At 37.5% G+C, this 13,644-nt stretch overlaps 1 protein-coding gene and 1 pseudogene across 1 annotated transcript in view; one reads left to right on the forward strand and one right to left on the reverse strand.

Annotated features, from left to right (window-relative positions):
• Positions 1-13,644, forward strand: part of LOC135227634 (regulating synaptic membrane exocytosis protein 2-like) — a 132,147-nt gene that overhangs the window by 4,233 nt on the left and 114,270 nt on the right. The gene's annotated exons all lie outside the window — the stretch shown is intronic.
• The window catches only part of LOC104845736 (zinc finger CCCH domain-containing protein 15-like), a 110,840-nt pseudogene continuing 97,753 nt past the window's right edge, over positions 558-13,644 (reverse strand).

A 13,644-nucleotide genomic window follows, 5' to 3' on the forward strand; every position in this document is an offset into this window, starting at 1 on the left:
AATGTTTTTATGCTTTGTTTTTCAAGACTGTAAACTTCTTGAGAGTGAGAATCAAATTTTACTCTTCTTTGGTATTTCATTGTTTTGTAGCATCCTTAATGTGTACAGACATAGTAGGTACGTAATAATGTTGATTTGACTTGTAATGTTAGTGAGATATTTTACCAATTTTGTTGGGAAATATAAAGAATAAATTTTTTGGAGAAAAGCATAGGTCATTTTCAGGTGTGTGTGTGTTATATCGTGAAAAAAATTTATAAGGAAAGTAAACCTGCAGAAATCTGTAGAAAAATATTCGTTTGATAAATATTCATTGAGTCTTTACTGTGTGAATGTTATAGTCTTTCAGATAAGGAGTTTTCGTAACCAACGTTGGAAAGAAATTGTGTTTCCTCACCTCTATGTTACCCATTCATTCTCAATTTAGATTTTCTGTTAATGTCAAAAGGGTAATTTGCTTTCCAAATAAAGGAAGACATAATCTTCCTAAATCATTCCATGAGGCTAGCGTTACTTTGCATATCACGATAGATTAATATAATAATTTAGCTTACATTTAAAACTTGGGTGGGAAATTCTAAATGGGTTTTTTTAATAACTCAATTTTTTTTTTGGATTTTAATGTATGATGATCTTTATTTACATGTTTCCTGGCAAAAAGGAAGACAGGCAAGTGAAAACAGTTTAAAACAGGGTATCATAGCTGATCCTGTCATGAAAGAAGTTCCATGTCAAATGCCCATCTAATTGTCCAAAGATATATAACACTGAATCTGCATATGCAATTTTCTTTTTCAATGTTCATATTTTAGGCAGTCTTTTTAGTATATAAATACAAAGGAAATAAATCACTCATTAAAACTGTGTTAAATGAAGGGTATTTTATATTTAAATTTATGTTGTTTCTGGTAATAACATATGCCCAGTGAAAATCAAAAGCTGGAAAAGCAGTTACACTTCCTACCTGAGAGGACAGTTACAACAATTGACCATTTTCTGAAATAACCATTATATTTCGATTTGTCATGAACTACTCTGAACTTACAATGAGATGTAGTCAAAGTAAGAAGAGAAGACATAGGGAGAACATTCCTTTTCTGGAGAGGGTAAGCCCTCCAGAGTCAGCATGGTAAATAAACATATCCTGTTGAAGAATTCTAGATGGAAAAAAATTAATGTAGTCAATTTCAACCCATGCTGAGCTGACTTAATTTTTTCATTAACTTGTTTGGTGTCATTCTGCTAAATCAAGTGTGTTTAATTCTTCTTCTAGTTCATCGAAATCTTCCCCAGTGAAAAGGTTTTCATCAACAGGAGCAGCATCGATGCTTTCCCCATTTTCAGCCCTACCTCCGGAAGCTTCACTTAATTTGTTTTCATCTTTTTCTGAAGCGTATGTGCTGAGCCTTTCACGACTGGCTATGGTAATACCTGTCTCATCTACATCTCTTGGAATGTACAGGCTTAAATCTATGTCATTTATGCTCACAGAATCCTCAGCCTCATCACCACCTGTTCCCTGGGTGTAATGGTATCGTCTGCTTCCTCATCATCATCATCGATCAGTTCAGGACGAAATTCAAACACCTCACAACCACTGATCACTGGTGCTTTCCCCGCTTTGAAGCCTGCTTTCCTTCTTTCCATATCTTGCTCAAGTTTATCAATCTTTTCTTGTCTTTTCCTTTTTTTCCATGCAAGAAAAGATTCTAGAGTGATTTTGGTAACATTTGGACCTAGGGCAAAACGCTCTCTTTCAGTGAGATCTTCTAATGAAATTTCATCTTCTTTCTTTTTATCTTTTTTCAACACAAATCCAGGTGGACAAGCATGACGGTACATGCACATATCACCCCTTCCAGGGTATACCCAAAACCAGCCATACTTGTTGTTTTCAATAGCTTCAAGGAAATGCTTGAGTTTTTGGTTCTTTTTTTTCTGCCTCACCGTGCTTCTTGTTCACTGCTTCTTCTACTTTTTATTCCAATTATCCACAGTATCTTTTTCAAGTTCTTCATCTCTTGCATCAGTGTAAACACTCGCTTTTCACATTTTCTCTCCGGAGTCAAGCCATGAGAGAACTTAACACTTAAACCCCTTTTAGTACACTGTCCTTGCTTGAAGAATGCACATACCATGGACTTGGGATCTGCACCTTTACTTATGTTTTGAACTGCAGCTACAGGTTCGAATAGTTCATTTAGCTCCTGCAATTCGTTCTTCTTCTCATCTTTCTTCAATTTCTTTTCAGCTTCACTTTGTGCTACCTGACATGGATTTTGTTGACCAAATTTAACTTGATGAGTGACAGCCTTGATAAACTTCTGTGGCTTTGCTCTTTTCCTATTCTTTAGATCTTTTCTTTCCTATTCTTTGATGATGATCTCCTTCTTCTTCTGCTCTGCCTTTTTGCTGCCCCTGGCCTGAGCCTGTTTCTTGAGGGGTGTTGTAGATACAGGTGGCACATGCCACACTTTAGTGCAGCTGGACACTGTTAGGGGCTCTGGCCCAGCGGCAGCTATAACTCAATTTTAAAAGTACTTTCCAAAGTTAATTTATAATATTCTTTATTTTCTTTATTTAATAGGCAAAGGATAGTATGATATAAAATTTCTTAGCTATTTATTTCCCCTTCACAGAGGCAACTACTATTACCAGTTTATGGTGTACTCTTTCAGAGATATTCTAGGTATGTAAGAGTAGATGTGTGTGTATATCAAATGTTGTATGTCTGTGTGCGTGTGAGGCATGTAAGAGTAGATATGTGTGTATATCAAATGTATGTCTGTGTGTGTGTGTATGGATGTATGTATGTAAACATAGATGACAAATAGTATGATGCTGTACATCGTGTTCTGCAGTTTGCTTTTTAGGAGATCAGTTTCACGTCAGTTTGTATAAAGCTGCCTCATTCATGTTTATTGTTGTTAATTGCTGTTGTGTCAGTTTCGATTCATGGCCATAGCAACCTTATGTATAAGAGAACAAAACATTCCTAGTCCTGTACCATCTCCATGATCGTTGCTGTGTTTGAGCCTATTGCTTTGGCTATTGTGTCAACCCATCTCAATGAGGGTTTGCCTCCTTTTCACTGACTCATTACTTTATCAACCAGGATGTCCTTTTCTAGTGATTAGTCTCCTGATGACGTGTCCAAAGTAAGTGAGCTGAAGTATTGCCATCCTCTTCTAAGGAGCATTCTGGTGGTATTTCTTCTAAAACTGACTTTTTTCATTGTTGTTCTTCTGGCAGTCTGTGGTATATTCAATTTTGCCACTGGATATATAGATAAATATCATGGTACATGTATCATTTCCCACATGTATGGTGACTGAATTTCTGGCATAAATTCCTGGAAACGGAGTTCTTGGGTCAAGGGGTCAGTATATTTTAAATTTTAATAAATATTGCCAAATTTACCTTCATAGAGGTTGTATGTATAAGTGACATGTGTCTTTTCTCATACCCTTGCCAACTCACTGTGTGATTATCTTTGCCAATATTTTGGTGAAAAAAATAGGTCATTGTAGATTTAATTTGTATTTTTCTTATTATCATTGAGGTTGAGAACTGTTTTACATTTGTTTAGAACCATTTGTCTTTCCTTTTCTGTTGGTCATTCTTAGTGGTTTGTAGAAGCTCTTTACATGTTAATGACATTATGATTTTGTGATGAGTTGTAATTTGTCATTTGATTTATGACCTTGTGTGTTTGTGTGTGTGTGTTTAAACTGGTCAGAATTTTTTCAGTTTTAATGTATTCTAATTAATGATTTTGTTTTATAGCTTTTAGATTTGGGATATACTTAGAATGACCTTCCCCATTCTAATATAAAAAAAACTTCCATGTTTTCTTCTATGGCTAAAATAAAATTTTAAAACTTTCATGTCATGGCAGATAAATGAGTGGCTATAATCATGAAGACTTTTAAATAAAAATAGTTATTATACATGCAGGTAACCATTTCCACTGCCAAATATTGAAAATCTGTATTTTTTCAGGATTCAAAGTTCATTCTAAAAATTTGACTGGCATTTTATGAGAAAGTAACTAGTACATTTTTAATACTTATTACATTTTAATGTAAGTAAGGGAAATTAAGTAATATCTTCCTGTTGACCATCCATTTTAATAAAGAACTGATTATACTGTATGATGAAGAGACAGGTAGTGGAAGGAAGTGTGATCAGGCTAGATGGATTTTGATTTGAAACCTTGCTCTGCTAATTAATAACTGTGAGGTCTTGCTTATGTTAATAAACTCTCTGAGCCCATGTTGCCTCGTCTGTTCCGTGTGAATAATGACATCTGCCTTGAAGGACTACCGTATTATAGACTACGCAAATCAAATGCCCTGGCACAAGTAGGTGTGCAGTAAATAGTGGTTATTGTTAACCGGTTACAGACAGTAGTCTTTAAACTTTAATATTATCTTAGCGTTCCTGGGTGAAATCTTCTTTGTTTTTTTTTAAATTGCAGAGTGCTTTTCCTCATCTGCAGAGAGGCCAAAGAATGCCTGAGAGACTTTTAAGTGACTTCATAATTTGTCTAGAAGGCCAGGGAAAAGGAGGCTCCTTGAAGTGGTTTCCTCACCAAAAACCACTCTTTTTTTTTTTTTTTTCTCTTTTGTTTTATTTTAAAGTAAACTAGATTTTGGGAGTGTCTTTTGTTTTTTCTTGGTATCTAAATTTCAGCATCCCCCATTCATCCATTTAAAAATCTCATAAACTGCATACTTAGGGACACTCCCACCTAAACCCATTGATTTTGACAGCATCCCATGTAATTTTACACTAAACAGTGCACACCTGTTTCTTTCACGTGTAGACATACTGATGAACACATACAGTGTTGGAAAGAAAGTTATGTAGGAAGGCCAATTACATGTTTCTTCTCACTATACCACCTTCATGATTGCATTCACAGGAAAAGCTTCAGCAAAATAAAACTGAATAGCAATATTTTCATTGCTTAGTATTTTTTACAGTTGAATTATTTTAATTGGGTTGCAGTGAGGTGGCTTCAGATGTTTGTTCAAATAAGTATTCAATAGACAGAAACTTTGCCTTCTAGACTCTTACATTGGCTTTTTTTTTTTGCCTTCCTTAGCCTGTTTGACCAGCTCAAACCTGGGACCCATGAGGCCCAAGGTGCAGGCCTCCTCCCATAAGGAGCAGGAGACCTGCTTTGTTCTGTGGTCAGATCACATGGAACACTCTGGACAGTTGTCTTGCATCTGTCAATGGGCATCTATCCCCAAAGGACAAATCTGAATATCCATCACCACTGCTGGAAAAACACTTCAAAGTTTGTGCCTTCCTATGGATGGGCTGGCTAAATCATCTTGGCATACAAGAAAGCATGTTGTTACTGATTTGGAAAGTTACTGCTTCTAACAAGGTGGTGCTTGGTAAAAACCACTCTTTTTTGAGATAACTTTCCTCAGCAAAAACCCACCCTTTTTGGGATAACTGAGGTGTAGCAGTGACTATAATACTGACACCAATACATTGGTTTTTGGCAAGATACTGATTGTCCTAGGTGAATTCGAGAGGACTGATTTGTGAAAAGTACTCTGTGATTTGTTCTTAGATCTCCCTAGGATCAACATTTAAATATTATTTAACCAAAATACATATTTACCTACTTGTCTTGTTCATATTATATCTGAGAATTCAGAGAACCTTAGAGAAACAAACAAACAAAAATACCAGTTGCTGTCTAGTCAGTTCCTACTCACGGTGACCCCATGTAGTTCAGAGTAGAACTGAGCTCCATAGGGTTTTCAGTGGCTGATTTTTCAGAAGCAGATCACCAGGTCTTTCTTCTGAGGGTGGACTTGAATCTCCAACCTTTCTGTTAGCAGCTGAGTGCGTTAACCTTTTGCACCACCTGGGGACTCCCCAGGTTAATCTAACTTTGAAGCATGGATTTTAGAGTTTACAATGGTCATTTTCTTTCCTCTACTGCTCACATACACACAATCTTAGCTTGACTGCCTCTTTCTCATCCTTCTGGCATCAGCTTCAAACTTGCCTCTGTAGAGAGGTCTTTCCTGACCATGCTTTTAAAGTATGTTTCCCTCTTTATTCTTTATCACAACACCTTTAATATTTCTTCCATAATACTTGTCAAAATTATTCATTTACTTGTTTATGATTTGTTTAGCCTCGTAGATTATAAGCCCCCAGAGAGCAGACACCACATCTGTGTTCTTCATTATTGTGGACTCAACTTCTAATCTAACACAATGCCTTACACATAGTAGTACTCAAAAATATTAGTTGGATGAATGAATGAGACATTGGAAATGAAATACTATGCTCATTAGGTAGTTCATGCCTTTAAGGTGAAACCCAGAAATCCAAAAGCAAAAGGTTTGCTTGTGTAGTATTGTCCTTATTTTTAAAATCAAATGTCATCTTTAAACACATACCCAATTTTGCTTAGTTTATCTGGAAGTAAAATGAATAGTGCTTAGGAGTATATAATTGCAGCTCATCTTTCTTTTGGACTAGGATCGTATTTGGTTTGACTAGACACCAGAAGAACATTGTGGCATTGTATCATTTTTTAATTTAAGGAATATTATACTTTAAAAAGTTCCACTTTGCTTTCAAAGCATTTAATAATTTTCATTGTGCTAAGCAGAGCTGAGTGAGGAGGAGAGTGCAGAATGCTTTGGTTAGAAACGATTCATGTCCTCCAGGCGCTGACAGTCTAAGGCCAACCATAATCGTTTGAACACAGAACAATGCGTAAAGTGTCATGAAAAAGTACTGTTACAGTGTTTTAGTATATTATAATCATAATGAAAATACGCCCGGCTAATCTTATGAGTAATTTGTTGTTTCTGTGTTATTGTTTGAGGGGTGCCAGGCAGTTTATCCTGTAAAAATCTGTAGATATTTCACTTATAGGTTTTAAAGGCTTCCGATATTCTCTTGTCACCTACTGAAATGCAGATATCTCTGGGTGTGGAGATACTTTTAACCGTTATCAGCTAACCCTGAGGGAGCTCACTGTGAGAAACACGATTAACCATAGTTAAAATATTGCATGATAGGCCTAGGATACCACTACGAACAGTGTATCATGGATGTGTTCATTCAAGGGCCTGATGTGTCTAATGTAATCTTGGGGAGATGAAATCTAGGCTGACACTCAAAGGATGAGTAGGTGTTAGCTGGGCTTAAGAAGATATTCCAAGCAAAAGAACTAATATTTACCCCAGTTACCCCACCAAAACCAAAACAAAACAAAACAGTTTCCAGAAGTGGTTCAGAAAGTGTAGATCATAGAGTTTAAATGGAAGTGTGTCAGTAGAGGAGACTCAAGAGGCAGGCAAAGGTTAGAGCTTAAAGACTTTATATACTATGCCTTGGATTTAGATTTGGATGATAATAGGGAGTTATGGGGGAATTTTAAGCACTGGCATAATATTATCCCCCACGTGTCTGTCAGATTGTTGTACTGTGGGGGCTTGCGTGTTGCTGTGATGCTGGAAGCTATGCCACTGGTATTCAGATACTAGCAGGGTCACACATGGAGGACAGGTTTCAGCTGAGCTTCCAGACTAAGACAGACCAGGAAGAAGGACCTGGCAGTCTACTTCTGAAAAGGATTAGCCCGTGAAACCTTTATGAATAGCAGCAGAACATTGTCTGATATAGTGCTGGAAGATGAGCCCCCCAGGTTGGAAGGCACTCAAAAGATGACTGGGGAAGAGCTGCCTCCTCAGAGTAGAGTCGACCTTAATGATGTGGATGGAGTAAAGCTTTTGGGACCTTCACTTGTTGATGTGGCACGACTCCAAATGAGAAGAAACAGCTGCAAACATCCATTAATAACCAGAACCTGTAATGTATGAAGTATGAATCTAGGAAAATTGGAAATCGTCAAAAATGAAATGGAATGCATAAACATAAATATCCTAGGCATTAGTGAGCTGAAATGGACTGGTATTGGCCATTTTGAATCTGACAATCATATAGTCTACTATGTTGGGAATGACAACTCGAAGAGGAATGGTGTTGCATTCATCGTCAAAAAGAATGTTTCAAGATCTATCCTGAAGTACAACGCTGTCAGTGATAGGATAATATCCATATGCCTACAAGAAGACCAGTTAATATGACTATTATTTAAATTTATGCACCAAACCACTAGGGCCAAAGATGAAGAAGTAGAAGATTTTTATCAGCTGCTGCAGTCTGAAATCGATCAAACATGCATTCAAGATGCATTGATAATTACTGGCGATTGGAATGCGAAAGTTGGAAACAGAAGAAGGATTGGTAGTTGGAAAATATGGCCCTGGTGATAGAAATGATGCCGGTGATCAAATGACAGAATTTTGCGAGACCAACGACTTCTTCACTGTAAATACCTCCTTTCACCAACGTAAAAGGTGACTATACACATGGACCTCGCAAGATAGAACACACAGAAATCAAATTGACTACATCTGTGGAAAGAGACAATGGAAAAGCTCAATCTCATCAGTCAGAACAAGGCCAGGGCCCGACTGTGGAACAGACCATCAATTACTCATATGCAAGTTGAAGCTGAAACTGAAGAAAATCAGAGCAAGTCCACGAGAGCCAAAATATGACCTTGAATATATCCCACCTGAATTGAGAGACCATCTGAAGAATAGATTTGATGCAGTGAACACTAGTGATGGAAGAACAGGCAAGTTGTGGAATGACATCAAGGACATCATCCATGAAGAAAGCAAGAGGTCACTGAAAAGACAGGAAAGAAAGAAAAGACCAAGATGGATGTCAGAGGAGACTCTGAAACTTGCTCTTGAGCGTTGAGCAGCTAAAGTAAAAGGAAGAATTGCTGAAGTAAAAGAACTGAACAGAAGATTTCAAAGGGCCTCTCGAGAAGACAATGTAAAGTATTATAATGACATGTGCAAAGAGCTGGAGATGGAAAACCAAAAGGCAAGAACACGCTCGGTGTTTCTCAAGCTGAAAGAACTGAAGAAAAAATTCAAGCCTCAAGTTGCAATAGTGAAGGATTCCATGGGAAAAATATTAAATGACGCAGGAAGCATTAAAAGAAGATGGAAGGAATACACAGAGTCATTATACCAAAAAGAATTAGTCGATGTTCAATCATTTCAAGCAGTGACATATGATCAGTAACTGATGGTACCAAAGGAAGAAGTCCAAGCTGCTCTGAAAGCATTGCCGAAAAACAAGGCTCCAGGAATTGATGGAATATCAGTTGAGATGTTTCAACAAACAGATGCAGTGCTGGAGGTGTTCACTCATCTATGCGAAGAAATATGGAAAACAGCTTCCTGGCTAACAGACTAGAAGAGATCCATATTTATGCCTATTCCCAAGAAAGGTGATCCAACCAAATGTGGAAATTATAGAACAATATCATTAATATCACATGCAAGCAAAATTTTGCTGAAGATCATTCAACAACAGCTGCAGCAGTATATCGACAGGGAACTGCCAGAAGTTCAGGCCGGTTTCAGAAGAGGATGTGGAACCAGGGATATCATTGCTGATGTCAGATGGATCCTGGCTGAAAGCAGAGAACACCAGAATGATGTTTACCTGTGTTTTATTGACTATGCAAAGGCATTTGACTGTGTGGATCATAACAAACTATGGATAACATTGGGAAGAATGAGAATTCCAAAACACTTAATTGTGCTCATGAGGAATCTTTACATAGATCAAGAGGCAGTTTTTCGGACAGAACAAGGGGATACTGCATGGTTCAAAGTCAGGAAAGGTGTGCATCAGGGTTGTACTCTTTCATCATACCTATTTAATCTGTATGCTGAGCAAATAATCCCAGAAGCTGGACTATATGAAGAAGAATGGGGCATCAGGATTGGAGGAAGACTCATTAACAACCTGTGTTATACAGATGACACAACCTTGCTTGCTGAAAGTGAGGAGGACTTGAAGCACTTACTAATGAAGATCAAAGACCACAGCCTTCAGTGTGAATTGTATCTCAACATAAAGAAAACAAAAATCTGGACCCATGAGCAACATCATGATAAACAGAGAAAAGACTGAAGTTGTGAAGGATTTAATTTTATTCGGATTCACAATCAACAGCCATGGAAGCAGCAGCCAAGAAATCAAAAGACACATTGCATTGGGCAAATCTGCTGCAAAGGACCTCCTTAAAGTGTTGAAGAGCAAAGATGTCACCCTGAAGACTAAGGTGCACCTGACCCAAGCCATAGTATTTTCAATTGCATCATATACATGTGAAAGCTGGACAGTGAATAAAGAAGACTGAAGAAGAATTGATACCTTTGAATTGTGGTGTTGGTGAAGAATATGAATATACCATGGACTGCCAAAAGAACGAACAAATTTGTCCTGGAAGAAGTGCAGCCAGCATCCTCCTTAGAGGCAAGTATGGCGAGTCTGCGTCTTACATACTTTGGACATGTTGCCAGGAGGAATCATTCCCTGGAAAAGGACATCATGCTTGGCAGAGTACAGGGTCAGCAGAAAAGAGGAAGACCCTCAACGAAGTGGATTTACACAGTGGCTGCAGCAATGAGCTCCAGCATAACAAGGATTGTAAGGATGGCGCAGGACCGGGCAGTGTTTCGTTCTGTTGTGCATAGGGTTGCTATGAGTCGGAACCGACTTGACAGCACCTAACAACAACAACAACAACAACATAGTATTATCAGACTTTTGTTAAAACACGCACACACAGAAACAAAACCCACCACTCTTTTTTAATCACATTTGTCGTGGTAAATGTATATGTAACAAAACATTTGACATTTCAGCAGTTTCACGTGTACAGTTCAGTGATACTACTTATGTTCATTTGTTTGTTCAACTATCAACCCTTTTATCCATTCCCGAATTACACTATTACAGAAGCTCTGAGTCCCCTAAGTATTACGTCCTCCCTTCCGTCTCCCTCTGTCTGCCCCTGCTAACCACCAATAAACTTTGTTCTCAGTATACTTGTCTCTTCCAAATATATGTGAGATCCTCCAATATTTGTCCTTTTGTGACTGATTTATTTCACTCAGCATAATGTTTTCAAGGTTCATGTAGTAGCATGTATCAGGCCATCATTTGTCTTTATGGCTGACTAATATTTTTTTGTATGTATGTACCACGTTTTGTTTATCCATTCATCTCTTTATGAACATATGGCTGTTGTGAATAGTGCTGCAGTGAGCCTTGATGTACAAGGATATGTTTGTGTTTCAGCTTTCATTTCTTTTGAGTATATATCTAGGAGTGGAGCTGCAGGATCATATGGTAAGTCTAACTTTTTGAGGACCGGCCAAAATGTTTTCCACAGTGGCTGTACCATTTTACAGTACCACCAGCAAAGGACGAGGGTTCCAATTTAATTTCTCCATATCCTTATCAACACCTGTTGTTTTCTTTTTTTAAAGCATAGCCTTGCTAGTGGGTATGATGTGATATCTCATTGTGGTTTTGATTTGCATTTCTGATCCCAGAAGGTCACAGCCTTGAAAACCCTATGGAGCAGTTCTACTCTGCACACATGGAATTGCCATGAGTCAAAATTGACTGGATGGCAACTAACAACGACAACATGACTAATGACTTTGAGCATCTTTTCATGTGCTTATTGGCCATTTATACATCCTCTTTGGTGAAATGTCTGTTTAAATCCTTTGTTCATTTTTGGATTGGGTTGTTTGTCTTTTTGTTGTTAAATTGTAAGAATTTTTTTTAATATATTCTGGATATTAAACCCTTGTCCAATATATGATTTCCAAAAAATTTCTCCCAATCTGTATGTTCTCTCTTTACTTTCCTGATAAAGTCCTTTGATGAGCAGAAGTTTTTAATTTTGATGAGGTTCCCTTTATCTGTTTTGTCTTTTGCTGCTCCTCCTTTCAGTGTCATAGCTAAGACTAGATCCTGAGGTGGTCCCGTGCCCTATCTTTTCTTCTGAGAGTTTTATGGTTTCAGTTCTTATATCTAGGTATTTGATTCATTTTGAGTTAGTTTTCATAAATGGTATGAAGCATGGGTTTAGGTCCATTCTTTTGTTTGTGGAAATCCAGTTATCGAAGCACCATTTATTAAAGAGACTATACTTTCCCTATTGGATGTACTTAGCACCCTTGTGGAAAATAAGTTCTTTGGACTAATATTTTCCTTCTGTCTTTGTTTTTCTTCATTCCCCTTTGCTCTGAAAACGATGGGACCAGTAGATGCATTTTAGATGGCTGATCGAAAGCATTTAAGACCCCAGACCCTACTCATCAAAGTAGGATGTAGCACTTTTTCTTTATGAATTGTTATGCCAGTTGACCTAGATGTCCACTGAGACCATGGTCCCCAGCCCTCAGCCCCAGCCCCAGTAACTCCCTTTAACAAGCTTTTTGATTTGGTTTGCTAATATTTTGTTAAGAATTTTTGCATCTTTTTTTATAAGTGATATTAGTCTGTAGTTTTCTTGTGATGTCTTTGGCTTTGATATCAAGGTAATGCTTTGTTGTTGTTAGGTGTTGTTTGGTCTGCTCCGACTCATAGCGGCCTTATGTATAATAAAATGAAATGTTGCCCAGACCTGCAACATCCGCACAATCATTGATATGTTTAAGCCCATCGTTAGAACAAAGGGCTTAAAACTGGAAAAGATTTATGGCAGGGTTGTATCCTTTCACTTTACTTACTCAACCTGTATGCTGAGCAGATAATCAGAGAAACTGGACTACGTGAAGAAGAACATGGCATCAGGATTGGAGGAAGGCTCATTAAAAAATAAATAAATAATATGCAGAGTAATGCTAGCCTCATAGAATGAGTTAGGAAGTGTTCCCTCCTCTTCTGTTTTTTGGAAAAGTTTTAGAATAATTGGGGTCAATGTAAATGTTTAGTCAGATTCAAAACCTACCACTCTTGCAGTGTAATGCATTGATGAGAGGGTATAATACTAGAGACAAGAGCACCTGTTAGGAGACTTTTACAGTAATCTAGGTGATAAATGATGAAGAGCTGATACAAGGCTGAAGCAGGCCAGATTTTGAAAAATTTAAGAGCCAAAATTGCCAGCATTTGACAACTGTGTGTAAGAGTGAAGTAAGCTTTATGTTGCCTGACTTGCTTAACTGACTGCCATACATAATATATGTCTTCGTCTGCTCATCTGATTGATTGTCAGCTCTCTGAGCCCCTGTGGTCTCAACACCAGTGGTCTCTTGAGAGAGAAGTATGTGATACTGTTTTAGTTATTCTAAGGAATTTATAACATGAATATGAATAATCAAAGTGACTCCAATTTGGGATATAGTAGGATGGGAAATAATAAATGAATAGTAAAAAGGGCAAGATGAGGTAGGAGAAAGACGAAAAGAGAGGGCAAAGAAAAAAGAGGAGAGAAAGAGAAAATCAGGGGTCTTTGAATACATTCCTAAATGGAAGGAACTCTACTTAATATCATAGGTTATAAAATCTTTTTTTCTACTGGATATACTTACACTGTGTAACGTTATTAAAATGCCTGGTCTGTCTGTCTTTTATTGAATTTTCCTTACTTCCATTGACAACTTGGTCTTAGTTAATTTCTCAGCCTTATAGTTTCATTTCATTCTTTGGGTCTTTTTTACTCTCACATGATCTTTGTTTTGTATGTTAGGCTTA

This window comes from Loxodonta africana, chromosome 14 (genome assembly GCF_030014295.1).
Source record: "Loxodonta africana isolate mLoxAfr1 chromosome 14, mLoxAfr1.hap2, whole genome shotgun sequence".
In the NCBI taxonomy this organism is placed as follows: domain Eukaryota; kingdom Metazoa; phylum Chordata; class Mammalia; order Proboscidea; family Elephantidae; genus Loxodonta; species Loxodonta africana.